Source organism: Somniosus microcephalus, unplaced genomic scaffold (assembly GCF_052327205.1).
Source record: "Somniosus microcephalus isolate GS21.2 unplaced genomic scaffold, FLI_Smic_1.0 unresolved_chr8, whole genome shotgun sequence".
NCBI lineage: Eukaryota > Metazoa > Chordata > Chondrichthyes > Squaliformes > Somniosidae > Somniosus > Somniosus microcephalus.
The window spans coordinates 5179634-5191756 of NW_028225186.1; the positions used below are offsets into that span (position 1 = coordinate 5179634).

Genomic DNA, 12123 nt, shown 5'->3' on the forward strand with positions numbered 1-12123 from the left:
ACTTTTAAACACACACAGAATGAATCACTTTCGTACTGGGACAAGCAAGTCGTTTGCATCATTCAGTCCAAAAAAGCTGATGGTTAGGAACTTCCTGAATTGATGAACCACAGGCAGCCTTCAGTTTTCTGTAAAGAAGCAGACGATCTAACACGCACCGTGCACACTCGCCTTTACTTACACTGCAGACCTGCTTACATGCACCGTGCCTGTTAACCCACCAGGTGGGGCACATTCGCCATCATTTTTAAAGTATACTTATATTAATAGCAATTTTTGTTAAACAAGTCTATTATTTTCCCCTAATACCCCGGTCTAGCAAAAGTCTATCGATCTCAGATATACAGTCATTAAATGATCCAGCAATAACTGCCTTTTGTGGGAGGGAGTTCCATAGTTCGACCTTTCTTTGTATGAAGAAATGTTTCCTAATTTCTCTCTTGAACGGCCTGGTTCCTATTTTAAGGTTTGTTCCCCTTGACCTAGACTCTACCACCCCCCCCACTGCCCCCCACACCAGCCCCCACCCCCCCCACTGCCCCCCACACCAGCCCCCACCCCCCACTGTCCCCACACCAGCCCCCACCCCCACCCCCCATCCCTCGCCCCAGCGGAAAACGTTTCCCTCTGTCTAATCTATCAATTACCTTCAATATCCTAAATATCAGGGTCTGCCCACATGGCAGAGGGTAAGGCAGGTAAACGCCCAAAGGATCCAAGGGATGTGGCAAGTTCGAAGCAAAGGGTAGTGTTCGATGGGTGTTTTTTGACCGGAAGGCTGTTCAGTGGGATTCGGGAGGGCTCAGTACTAGGTCCCGTGCTTTTTGTGTTATATATCACAGATTTGGAATTCAATGTAGGATTAAGAAGTTTACCGATGTTATATAAATGTTGTCCGTGTGGTTTTTAGTGAGGAAGAAAGCTCCAGACTGCAGTACATTATCAATGAATTGGTCAGGTGGGCAAAAAAGTGGCAAATGGAATTCAATTCGTAGAAGTGAGAGGTAATCCATTAGGAGAGGGCTAACAGGACAAAGGAATACACAATAAATGGTAGGATATAGAGAAGCGTAAAAGAACAGAGGGACATTGGAGTGCATATCCACAGGTCCATGAAGGTAACAGTGCAGGTAGATAAGATGGTTAAGGAGGCAATAGCAAAAGAGTGCGGATGCTGGAATCTGAAATAAAAACAAAAAGTATTGGAAATTATTTCAGGTTGCCTGCTGAATATTTCCAGCATTTTCTGTTTTTATTTCAGATGAGCTGCTGAATTTTTACAGCAGTTTGTTTTTATTATTGGTTAAAAAGTCCTAGGGAATATTTTCCCTTATTAGGCAGCAGGTGGTTAAGAAGGCAAATGGTATGTTGGCCTTCATAGCGAGAGGGTTTGAGTACAGGAACAATGTTGTATTGCTACACTTGCACAGGGCCTTGGGGAGACCACATCTTGAGTATTATGTGCAGTTTTGGCCGCCTTATCTGAGGAAGGATGTTCTTGCCATGGAAGGAGTTCTGCAAAGATTCACCAGGCAGATAGCTGGGATGGCAGGAATGATGTATGAGGAGAGATTGGGTCGATTGGGCTTATGCTCACTGGAGATTAGAAGAATGAGAGGGGATCTCATTGAATCGTATAAAATTCTGACAGGACTGGACAGACTAGATGCAGGAACGATGTTCCCGATGGTCGGTGAATCCAGAACCAGGGGTCACAGACTAAGGATAAGGGGTAAGCCATTTAGGACAGAGATGAGGAGGAATTTCTTCACCCAGAGAGTGGTGAACCTGTGGAATTCTCTACCATAGAAGGCAGTAGAGGCCAATTCATTAAACATATTCAAGAAGGAGTTGGATATATTTCTTAAGGCTAAAGGGATCAACGGTTATGGGGAGAAAGCAGGGACCGGGTACTGAATTTGGATGATCAGCCATGATCGGATTGAATGGTGGAGCAGGCTCGAGGGGCCGAACGGCCTACTCCTGCTCCTATCTTCTATGTTTCTATGTTTCTATTACCAAGGCATAGAATTCAAGAACAGTGTGGTTATGTTTGAACAGTATAAATCACTAGTTAGGCCACAGCTAGAGTACTGCAGACAGCTTTGGTCACCACAGTACAGGAAAGATGTTATTGCCCTAGAGAGGGTACAGAGGAGATTTACTAGGATCTTGCCAGGACTGGAAAATTTTAGCTGCAATTAAAGATTGGATAGGGTTGTGTTGTTATCTTTGGAGCAGAGGAGGTGGAGGGGAGACATAATTGAGGTGCATAAAATTCTGAGGGGCCTAGATAAATTGGATAGGAAGGACCTATTTCCCTTAGCAGAGATGTCAATGATCAGTGGCGTAGATTTAAAGTAACTGGTAAAATGATTGAAGAGGAGTTGACAAGAACCATTTTCACACAGAGAGTGGAGCGGATCTGGAAGTCACTACCGATCACATTAATAGAAAGCACTATGGACATGCACTTGAAGTGCTGTAACCTACAGGGCTACAGACCCAGAGCTGGAAAGTGGGATCAGGCAAAATATCTCTTTTTCATCCGGCAAAGACACGATGGGCCGAATGGCCTCCTTCTCTGGCGTAAATTTCTGTATTTCTATGATCTCTGCCCTTAATCTTCAATATTCCAGGGAATACAAGCCTAGATTATGTGATCTCTGCTCCTAGCCTAACCCTTGGAGCCCTGGTAACACACTCGTGAATCTGCACCGCACTCCCTCCCAGGTCAATATATCCTTTCTAAGGTGTAGTGCGCAGAACTGTACACAGTGGCCTAACCAGGCCTCTGTACAGCTGTCACACAACTTCCTTCCATTTATATTATGCAGGGCAGTTGTCTAATAGATTGCACAGGTCATTTCACTGTTGAAAGATTGCATTTGCGAAGCTGCGATGGCCGAGTGGTTAAGGTGTTGGACTTGTGAAATTCAATAAATGTTTCCCTGCGCAGGTTCGAACCCTGCTCGCAGCGATTGCGCTGCAAATTCTTTATTTTATTTCATCGGTTCCCTGTGGAGATCACTGGCCCCGAAACTGATCAGAATTCCCTCCACTGCATGTTATGACACTGATTAACCCAAAGCTGTTGCTCCAATTGGAAACACTAATTTGTCATCAATTAGAAATTGTGGATTTGTTTGAACCTATTTGCAAAGATCAGTGAGAAATTTACACATAAGACAGCACGTAAAAATTCCATTTAATAAAGAACCCTGCAATGTTTGGAAGGAAAAGAGTGGAAACGCGGTTTGGTTTTCTAAAGTTGAACACGAATTAAAAAGTGTGTAAAACGACCACGGCAGGACTCGAACCGACAATCTTCTGATGACATCAGAATTTACACCAAAGTCAGGCGCCTTATCCATTAGGCCACGCGGCCAAATAAATGCAAACTAAACAAATCCTAGTAATGAGTGATTAAACTCCATCATTGTGTTCATTTCAATAACAACAGAGAATGCTGGAAACACTCAGCAGGTCAGGCGGCATCGAGTGAGGGAGAAACAGAGTTAACCTTTCAGGTTGAACCCTTCGTCGGAACTGGAAAAGGTTAGGGAAGAGGGATTTTTAAGCAGGGGTGGGTGGAGGCGAGGTAAGAACAAAGGGAATGTCTGTGATAGAATGGGAGGCAGGAGAGATTAACTTACAAAAGGGATGATGGTGCAAGGCAAAAGGAGAGCTAATAGGACAAGTTAACGATCAAAAGATGGCTCAAGATGAGGTGTGAATGATTATGGCAGAAACATTAACAACTGTCATGTGAGGAAACATGAGAACCAATTAATAAAAATAAAAGAAATACAGGGGCCAATTTATAGTCTGAAATTGTTGAACTCGATATTAAGTCCAGAAGGCTGTAAAGTGCATAATAGAAAGATGAGGTGCTGTTCCTCGAGCTTACGTAGAGCTTCATTGGAACAGTGTAACAGGCCAAGGAAGGAGAGATCAGAGAGGGAGTGGAGCAGATAATTATAGTGACAGGCGACCGGAAGCTCGGGGTCACACTTGCCGACTGTTCTGCAAAGCGGGCACCCAATCTGCATTTGGTGTCACAATGTAGATTCAGCGAATACAGTATACTAAATTGTAAGAAGTACAAGTAATCACTGATTCACCTGGAAGGAGTGTTTGGTGCCCTGGGCGATGGGAAGGAAGGAGGTAAAAGGGCAGGTGTTGCATCTCCTGCACTTGCATGGGATGGTGCTGGGCGAAGGAGAAGGGGTGTTGCGGTGATAGAGGAGTGGACCAGGCTGTCATGGAGAGAGCGGTCCCTTCGAAATGCTGAAAGGGGGGAGGGGAAGATGTATTTGGTGGTGGGGTCATGCTGGAGGTGGTGGAAATGGCGCAGGATAATCCGTTGAATGTGGAGGCGGGTGGGGTGATAGGTGAGGACAAGGGGGGAACGCTATCATGTTTCTGGGAGTGAGCAGAATGGGTGAGAGCAGTAGTGCGGGAAATGGAATGGACTCGGTCGAGTGTCATGTCAACCATGGTGGAGGGGGATCCTCAGTTGAGGAAAATGGAAGACATACCGGAAGCACTGGTATGGAAGGTGGCATCATGAGAACAGATGCAATGGAGACAGAGAAACTGGGAGAAAGGAATAGAATGGAATGGATAAATCCCCAGGGACTGATAATCTACATCCTAGTGTACTTAAGGAAGTGGCCCTAGAAATAGAAGATGCATTGCTGGTCATCTTCCAAAATTCGATAGATTCTGGAACAGTTCCCATGGATTGGAGGGTAGCTAATGTTACCCCACTATTCAAAAAAGGTGGTGGAGAGAAAACGGGGAATTATAGACCGGTAAGCCTGACATCGGTAGTGGGGAAAATGCTATGTGCATGTGATGTTTTTGGACTTTCAGAAGGCTTTCGATAAGGTCCCACATAAGAGATTAGCGTGTAAAGTTAAGGCACATGGGATTGGGGGCAAGGTACTGACTTGGACAGATAACTGGTTGGCAGGCAGGAAGCAAAGAGTTGGAATAAACGGGTCTTTTTCCAAGTAGCAGGCAGTGACTGGTTGGGTACCGCAGGGATCGGTGCTAGGACCCCAGTTATTCACAATATATATTAATGATCTAGACGAGGGAACTTGATGTAACATCTCCAAGTTTGCAGATGACACAAAGCTGGGTGGGCATGTGAGGAGGATGCCGAGAAACTCCAGTATGATTTGGACAGGTTGGGTGATTGGGAAGAAGCATGTCCGATGCAGTATAATGTGGATAAAGGCGAGGTTGTCCACTTTGGTGGCAAAAACAGGAAGGCAGATTATTATCTGAACATCAATAGATTGGGAGAAGGTGAAGTGCAACTAGACCTGGTTGTCCTTGTGCACCAGCCGCTGAAGGTAAGCATGCAGGTGCAGCAGGTGGTTAAGAAGGCAAATAGTATGTTGGCCTTCGTAGCTAGAGGGTTCGTGTACAGGAACAAGGATGCCTTGCTGCATTTGTACAGGGCCTTGCTGAGACCACATCTTGAGAATTGTGTGCAGTTTTGGTCACCTTATCTGAGGAAGGATGTTTTTGCCATGGAGTGAGAGCAGTGAAGATTCACCAGACTGATACCTGGGATGGCAGGAATGATGTATGAGGAGAGATTGGGTCGATTGGTCTTATACTCGCTGGAGTTTAGAAGAATGAGAGGTGATCTCATTGATACTTATACAATACTAACAGGACTAGACAGACTAGATGCAGTAAGGATGTTCCCGATGGCCGGGGATTCCAGAACCAGGGATCACAATCTAAGGATAAGGAGAAAGCCATTTAGGACAGGGATGAGGAGGAATTTCTTCATCCAGAGAGTGGTGAACCTCTGGAAATCTCTACCACAGGAGACAGTGGAGGCAAATTCATTAAATATATTCAAGATGGAGTTAGATATATTTCTTAAGTAAAAGGGACCAAGGGATATGGGGAGAAGGCAGGGACAGGGTACTGAATTTGGATGATCAGCCATGATCTCATTGAATTTTGGAGCAGGCTCGAGGGGCCGAATGGCCTACTCCTGCTCCTATCTTCTATGTCTCTATGTTTCTATGTTTCTATGAGTCCTTACAGCAAGCGTGGTGGGAGGACGTGTGGTCCAGGTCGCAGTGGGAGTCAGTGGGCATATAGTGGATGTTGATCGATAGCCTATCCCCAGAAATGGAGACAGAGAAGTCGAGGAAGGGAAGGGAAGAGTCGGATATGGACCATGTGAAGGTGAGGGAAGGGTGGAATTTGGAAGCAAAATGAAAGAAATTATCTTGTTCAGGGCGAGTGCAGGAAACAGCACCAATACAGTCATCGATGTACCGGAAAAAGAGGGACCTGAGTAGGACTGGAACAAATAATGTTCCACATATCCCACAAAAATGCAAGCATAGCTAGGGCCCATGCAGGTACCCATAGCAACACGTTTAATTTGGAGGAAGTGAGTGGAATCAAAGGAGAAGTTGTACAATGTGAGAACAAGTTCAGTCAGGCGGACGAGGGCGGTGGTGGATGGGGACTGGTGAGGCCTCTGTTCAAGGAAGAAGTGGAGCCGCTTAACGCCGTCCTGGTGGTGGATGGAGGTGTAGAGGGAATGGATATCCAGAGCGAAAAGGAGACATTTGGGGCCAGGAAACTGTAAACTGTTAAAATACGGAGGGTGTTGGAAAGTCGCACATGTAGGTGGGAAGGGACTGGACAAGTCGAGAAAAAACAGAGTGAAGATAGGAAGAAATCAGTTCTGTGGAGCAAGAACAGGGTGCAACAATTGGTCAACCAGGGCAGTCCTGTTTGTGGATCTTGGGAAGGATGTCGAAGTGGGCAGTGCGGTGTTGAGGAACTGAGAGGTTGGCGGCCATGGGGGGAAGATTTCCAGAGGAGATGAGGCCAGTGACAGTCTTGGAAACAATTGCTTGATGTTCAGTAGTGGGGTCATGGTCCAGGGGGAGTTGGGAGGAGCTGTCAGAGAGTTGCCGTTCAGCCTCCAAACAACAACAGCACCACCTTTGTCAGCAGGTTTAATGACAATGTTAGGGTTGGATCGGAGAGAACGGAGTGCTGCAAGTTCAGTGGGAGTTAGGTTGGAGTGGGTGAGGGGAGCAGGGAACTGGAGATGGCCGATGTCATTTCAGTCTCATTCTTTGCACTCCAAACCAACAGAGAGAGTAGACAATGGTAATGCAGTAGATGTAATTTATCTGGATTTTCAGAAGGCCTTCGATAATGTACCCCATAATAGACTGATGAAGAAGGTCAGAGAATTCAGAGTCAGGCGAGAAGTAGCGGACTGGATTGCTGGCTGGTTTAAGGAGAGAAGGCAGATAGTCCGACTACCGGGTAGCTTATTCACAGTGGCAGAAGGTGGGTAGTGGTGTTCCACAAGTATCAGAGCTGGAGCCACTGCTGTTCGCAATTTGTATTAGCGATTTAGACTAAGTAATCAGAGCCACAATTTATCAATTTGCAGATGACACCAAATTGGGGGGGCTAGCCAATACTGAGGAGGACTGCAACAAGTTACAGGAGGACATTAATAAACTTGTAGAATGGGCATAGCATTGGCAAATGAATTTGAACACAAATAAGTGTGACGTATTTCATTATGTTAGGAAGAATAGGGAGGTCACTTATTTCTTGGTGGGTGCGAGTCTAGGTGGGGTAGAGAAACAAAGGGATCTCGGAGTACAAATACACAAATCACTGAAAGTTGTTACACAGGTTAACAAGGCCATATATAAAGCAAACCAAGCACTACGGTTTATTTCTAGAGCGATAGAATTGAAAAGTAGGGAAATTATGCTAAACCAGTAAGAAACCTTGGTTAGACCAAGGCTGCAGAGAAGATTTACAAGGATGATACCAGAAATGCGAAGGTTTACATATCAGTAAAGGATTAACAGGCTGGGTCCCTTTTCTCTTGAAAAAAGAAGGCTGAGAAGTGAGCTAATCGAGATCTTTAAAATTATGAAAGGTTTTTACAGAGTGAATATAGAGAGAATGTTTCCACTTGTGGGGAAGAGCATAACTAGAGGCCATCGATATAAGATAGTCAGCAAGAAATCCAATCGGGAATTCAGCAGGAACTTCTTTACCCAGAGAGTGGTGAGAATGTGGAAATCGCTACCACAGGGAGTGGTTGCGGTGAATAATACAGATGCATTTAAGGGGAGGCTAGGTAAGCAAATGAGGGAGAAGTGAATAGAGGGTTATGCTGATAGATTTAGATGAGGAAAGTCGGGAGGAGGCTCGAGTGAAGCATAAACGGCGGCATGGACTGGTTGGACCGAACGGTCTGTTTCTGGCGGTATGTTAATAATTAGTGATTAAACCCCGGGATTGTATTTATTTCAGTTCTATTCTTTGCACTCCAAACCAAACAGCAGCTGTGAACCGTTCACTGATTGAAATACGAGAAATCCCGATGGATCTGGAATTGTTCATTTAATGTTGGAAACGCTCCGCAGGTCAGAACTCAGGATTTCCAGCTTTGCTTCAAAGTATTGCAGGTCCCGTGTGAGTTTCCATCCAAACTTTTCAACAAATAACAAAATCAAGAAACTACCCTCTCTACCAAAAATCAAATGGCCCGTACGGGGATCAAACCCACAACCTTGGTGTTATTAGCACCATGCTCTAAACAACTGAGCTAACCGGCCATTGGGTTTTACTTATGTGTATAAGCTTATATTTTCGAGACTCTAGCTGACAATTTCCTGCATTAATCTTTCAGCATATAACCTGCAGTTGTCAATCATACACTATCCGATCGGCAAATACTGTACATATGTCACTGTGTGCCACACATGACAACAGCCAACACAAGTGCCAGGCAATGGCCAGCTCCAACAAGCGAAAGTCTAACCACCGCCCCTTCACATTCAACAGCATGACCATCACCGAATCCGCCACCACCATTACCAACAACAACTTGCATTTATATAGCACCTTTAACGTAGTAAAACGTCATAAGGCGCTGCACAGGAGTATTTTCAGACAAAACATTTGACAACAATCCACATAAGGAGAAATTAGGGCAGGTGACCAAAAGCTTGGTCAAAGAGATAGGTTATAAGGAGCGTCTTAAAGGAGGAAAGAGAGGTGGACAGGTTTAGGCAGGGAATTCCAAAGCTTAGGGCAACAGAAAGGTTGAGCGATTATAATCAGGGATGCTCAAGAGGGCAGAATTAGAGGAGCGCAGATATCTCAGAAGGTTGTGGGGCTGAAGGAGATTACAGAGATAGGGAGGGGCGAGGCCGTGGAGGGAATAGAAAAGCAAAATATTATTAAAATGGAGAGAGACTACAGAATGCTGCGGTTAAGAGGGATCTGGGTGTCCTCGTACATGAAATACAAAAAGTTAGCATGCAGTAATTAAGTAGGCAAATGGAATGTTGGCCTTTATTGCAAGGGGCATGGAGCATATAAGCAGGGAAGTCTTGCTACAACTGTACAGGTGAGGCCACGCCTAGAGTGCTGCATACATTTTTGTTCTCCTTATTTAAGGAGGGATATACTTGCATTGGAGACAGTTCAGAGAAGGTTCTCTAGGTTGATTCCTGGGATGAAGGGATTGTCTTATGAGGAAAGGTTGAGCAGGTTGGGCCTATACTCATTGGGGGTTAGAAGAATGAGAGGTGATCTTATTGGAACATATAAGATTCTGAGGGGTCTTGACAGGGTAGATGCTGAGAGGGTGTTTTCCCTCATGGGGGAATCTAGAATCAGGTGGTATAGTTTCAGAATAAGGGTTTGTCCATTTAAGACGCAGATGAGGAGGAATTTCTTCTCTCAGAGGGTTGTGAATCTTTGCAATTATCTACCCCAGAGAGCTGTGGAGCCTGAATCATTGATTATGTTCAAGGCTGAGATAGACAGATTGTTGAACTATCGGAGCATCCCATGATCCCAAGATCCCATGGCACTATTGCAAGAAGAGCATGGTGTGGTGAGGTTTACCCCGTTGTCCTGTAGCCAATATTTATCCGCAAATCACCATCACTAAAACAGGTTATCCTCGATTATCACATTGTGGGAGCTTGCAGTGCACAAATTGGGTGCTGCTGTTTTTCCTACATTACAACAGTGACTACAACTTCATTGGCTGTAAAGTGCTTTGAGATGTCCTGAGGTGAAAGGCGCTGTAGAAATCCGAGTCTTTCTTTTACAGCCTTCGAAGTCAACTGACAAAAACCAAAAATCAACATAAATTGAATTTAACAGCGAACGGAGCGAAGTCAGGCCGGTTAGCTCAGTAGGTTAGAGCTTGGTGCTATTAACGCAAAGGTCACGGGTTCGATCTCCGTACAGGCCATTTACTTTTTGATGGTGTGGGTAGTTTCTTAATTTTGCTATTTGCTGAAAAGATTGGAGCTGAAATACTTAGTTCTGCAGAGAGCTCAAGGAACTGGAAGGTTGACCCTGTATTTCTCTGTCCACAGATGTCACCTGAGCTGCAAACTCCTGCTAGTGACCGCGTGGCCTAATGGATAAGGCGTCTGAGACAGGTCCATTCACAGACCCAGAAAGATCAATTCAAAGACAGAGACAACACTTGTCAGAGACCCAGACAGCTCCATTCACAAACGCAAACTGCTCCATTCACAGATTCAGAAAGGTCAATTCACAGACTCAGACTGTTCCATTCACAGACGCAGACACCTCAATTCAAAGACACAGACAGCTAATTACACAGACCCAGACAGCTCCATTCACGGACCCAGACAGCTCCACTCCCATACCCAGAGAGCACCATATAGAGACCCAAGCAGTACATTTCACAGACTCTGACAGATTTTATTACACTCCCAGAAACCTCAATTCAAAGACGCAGACAACTCTTTTCAAAGACCCAGACAGTCCCATTCACAAACACAGACGGCTCCATTCACAGACTCAGAAAGGTCAACTCACAGACCCAGACAGCTCCATTCACAGATTCAGAAAGTTAATTTCATAGACCTAGACAGGTCCATTCGCAGACTCAGACAGCTCATTTCACATGCCCAGATATATCCTTTCACAGACTCAGACAGCTCGATTTCCAGACCCAGACAGATCCATTCACAGACCCAGAAAACTCATTTCCCAGACCAAGACAGCACCATTCAAAGACTCAGAGAGCACCATTCACAGGCCCAGGCAACTAATTTCACAGATTCAGTCATTTCCATTCGCAGATCAAGGCAGCACCATTCAGAGACCGAGACAGCTCCATTCAGAGACCCAGACAGCTAATTTCACAGATTAAGGCTGCTCCATTCACAGTGCCAGCGTTCTCAATTCAAAGACCCAGACAGCTCATTTCGCAGACCCAGTCATCTCCATTCACGGACTCAGACAGCTCCATTCACATACCCAGACAGCACCATATAGAGTCCCAAACAAATCATTTCACAGACTCACACATGTCCATTCACAGACCTAGAATGCTCAATTCAAAGTCACAGATAGCACTTTTCACAGACCCAGACAGCTCCATTCACAAACACACACTGCTCCATTCACAGATTCAGAAAGTTCAATTCACAGACAGGCAGCTCCATTCACAGAGTCAGAAAGCTAATTTCAAAGACCTAGAAAGCTCCATTCACAGATTCAGTCAGCTCATTTCAAAGACCCAGATATCTCCATTCACAGGCACAGGCAGCTCCATTCACAGACACAGACAGGTCCATTCAGAGACACGGACAACACATTTCACAGACCCAGAGAGCTCCATTCAACGAATCAGACAGCACCATGCCCAGACACAGGCAGCTCCATTCACAGACCAAGACAGCTAATTTCACAGACACAGACAGCTCATTTCTCAGACCCAGAAATTTCAGAGACCCAGACAGCTCCATTCACATGCTCACATAGCTTATTTCACAGACACACAGAGCTCCATTCACAGATTTAGACAGCTCCATTCACAGACCCAGAGAGCTCCATTCACAGACTCAGAAAGCTCAATTCACAGAACCAGACAGCTCCATTCACAGACCCAAACAGCTTATATCACAGACACATTCAACTCCATTCAAAGACCCAGACATCTCTATTCAATGACCCAGACAGCTCATTTCATAGACCCAGACAGCTCCATTCACGGACCCAGAGAGCTCCATTCACATAACCAGACAGCCCCAT

General features: G+C 45.3%; 2 non-coding genes across 2 annotated transcripts; both read left to right on the plus strand.

The window, feature by feature from the left end:
- Nucleotides 1-2895: 2895 nt before the first annotated feature.
- On the plus strand, nucleotides 2896-2980 carry trnat-ugu (transfer RNA threonine (anticodon UGU)). The gene has a single exon. It is a non-coding gene; the product is annotated as a tRNA-Thr (tRNA).
- A 7249-nt stretch (nucleotides 2981-10229) lies between these two features.
- Nucleotides 10230-10303, plus strand: trnan-auu (transfer RNA asparagine (anticodon AUU)). The gene has a single exon. It is a non-coding gene; the product is annotated as a tRNA-Asn (tRNA).
- Nucleotides 10304-12123: the final 1820 nt, after the last annotated feature.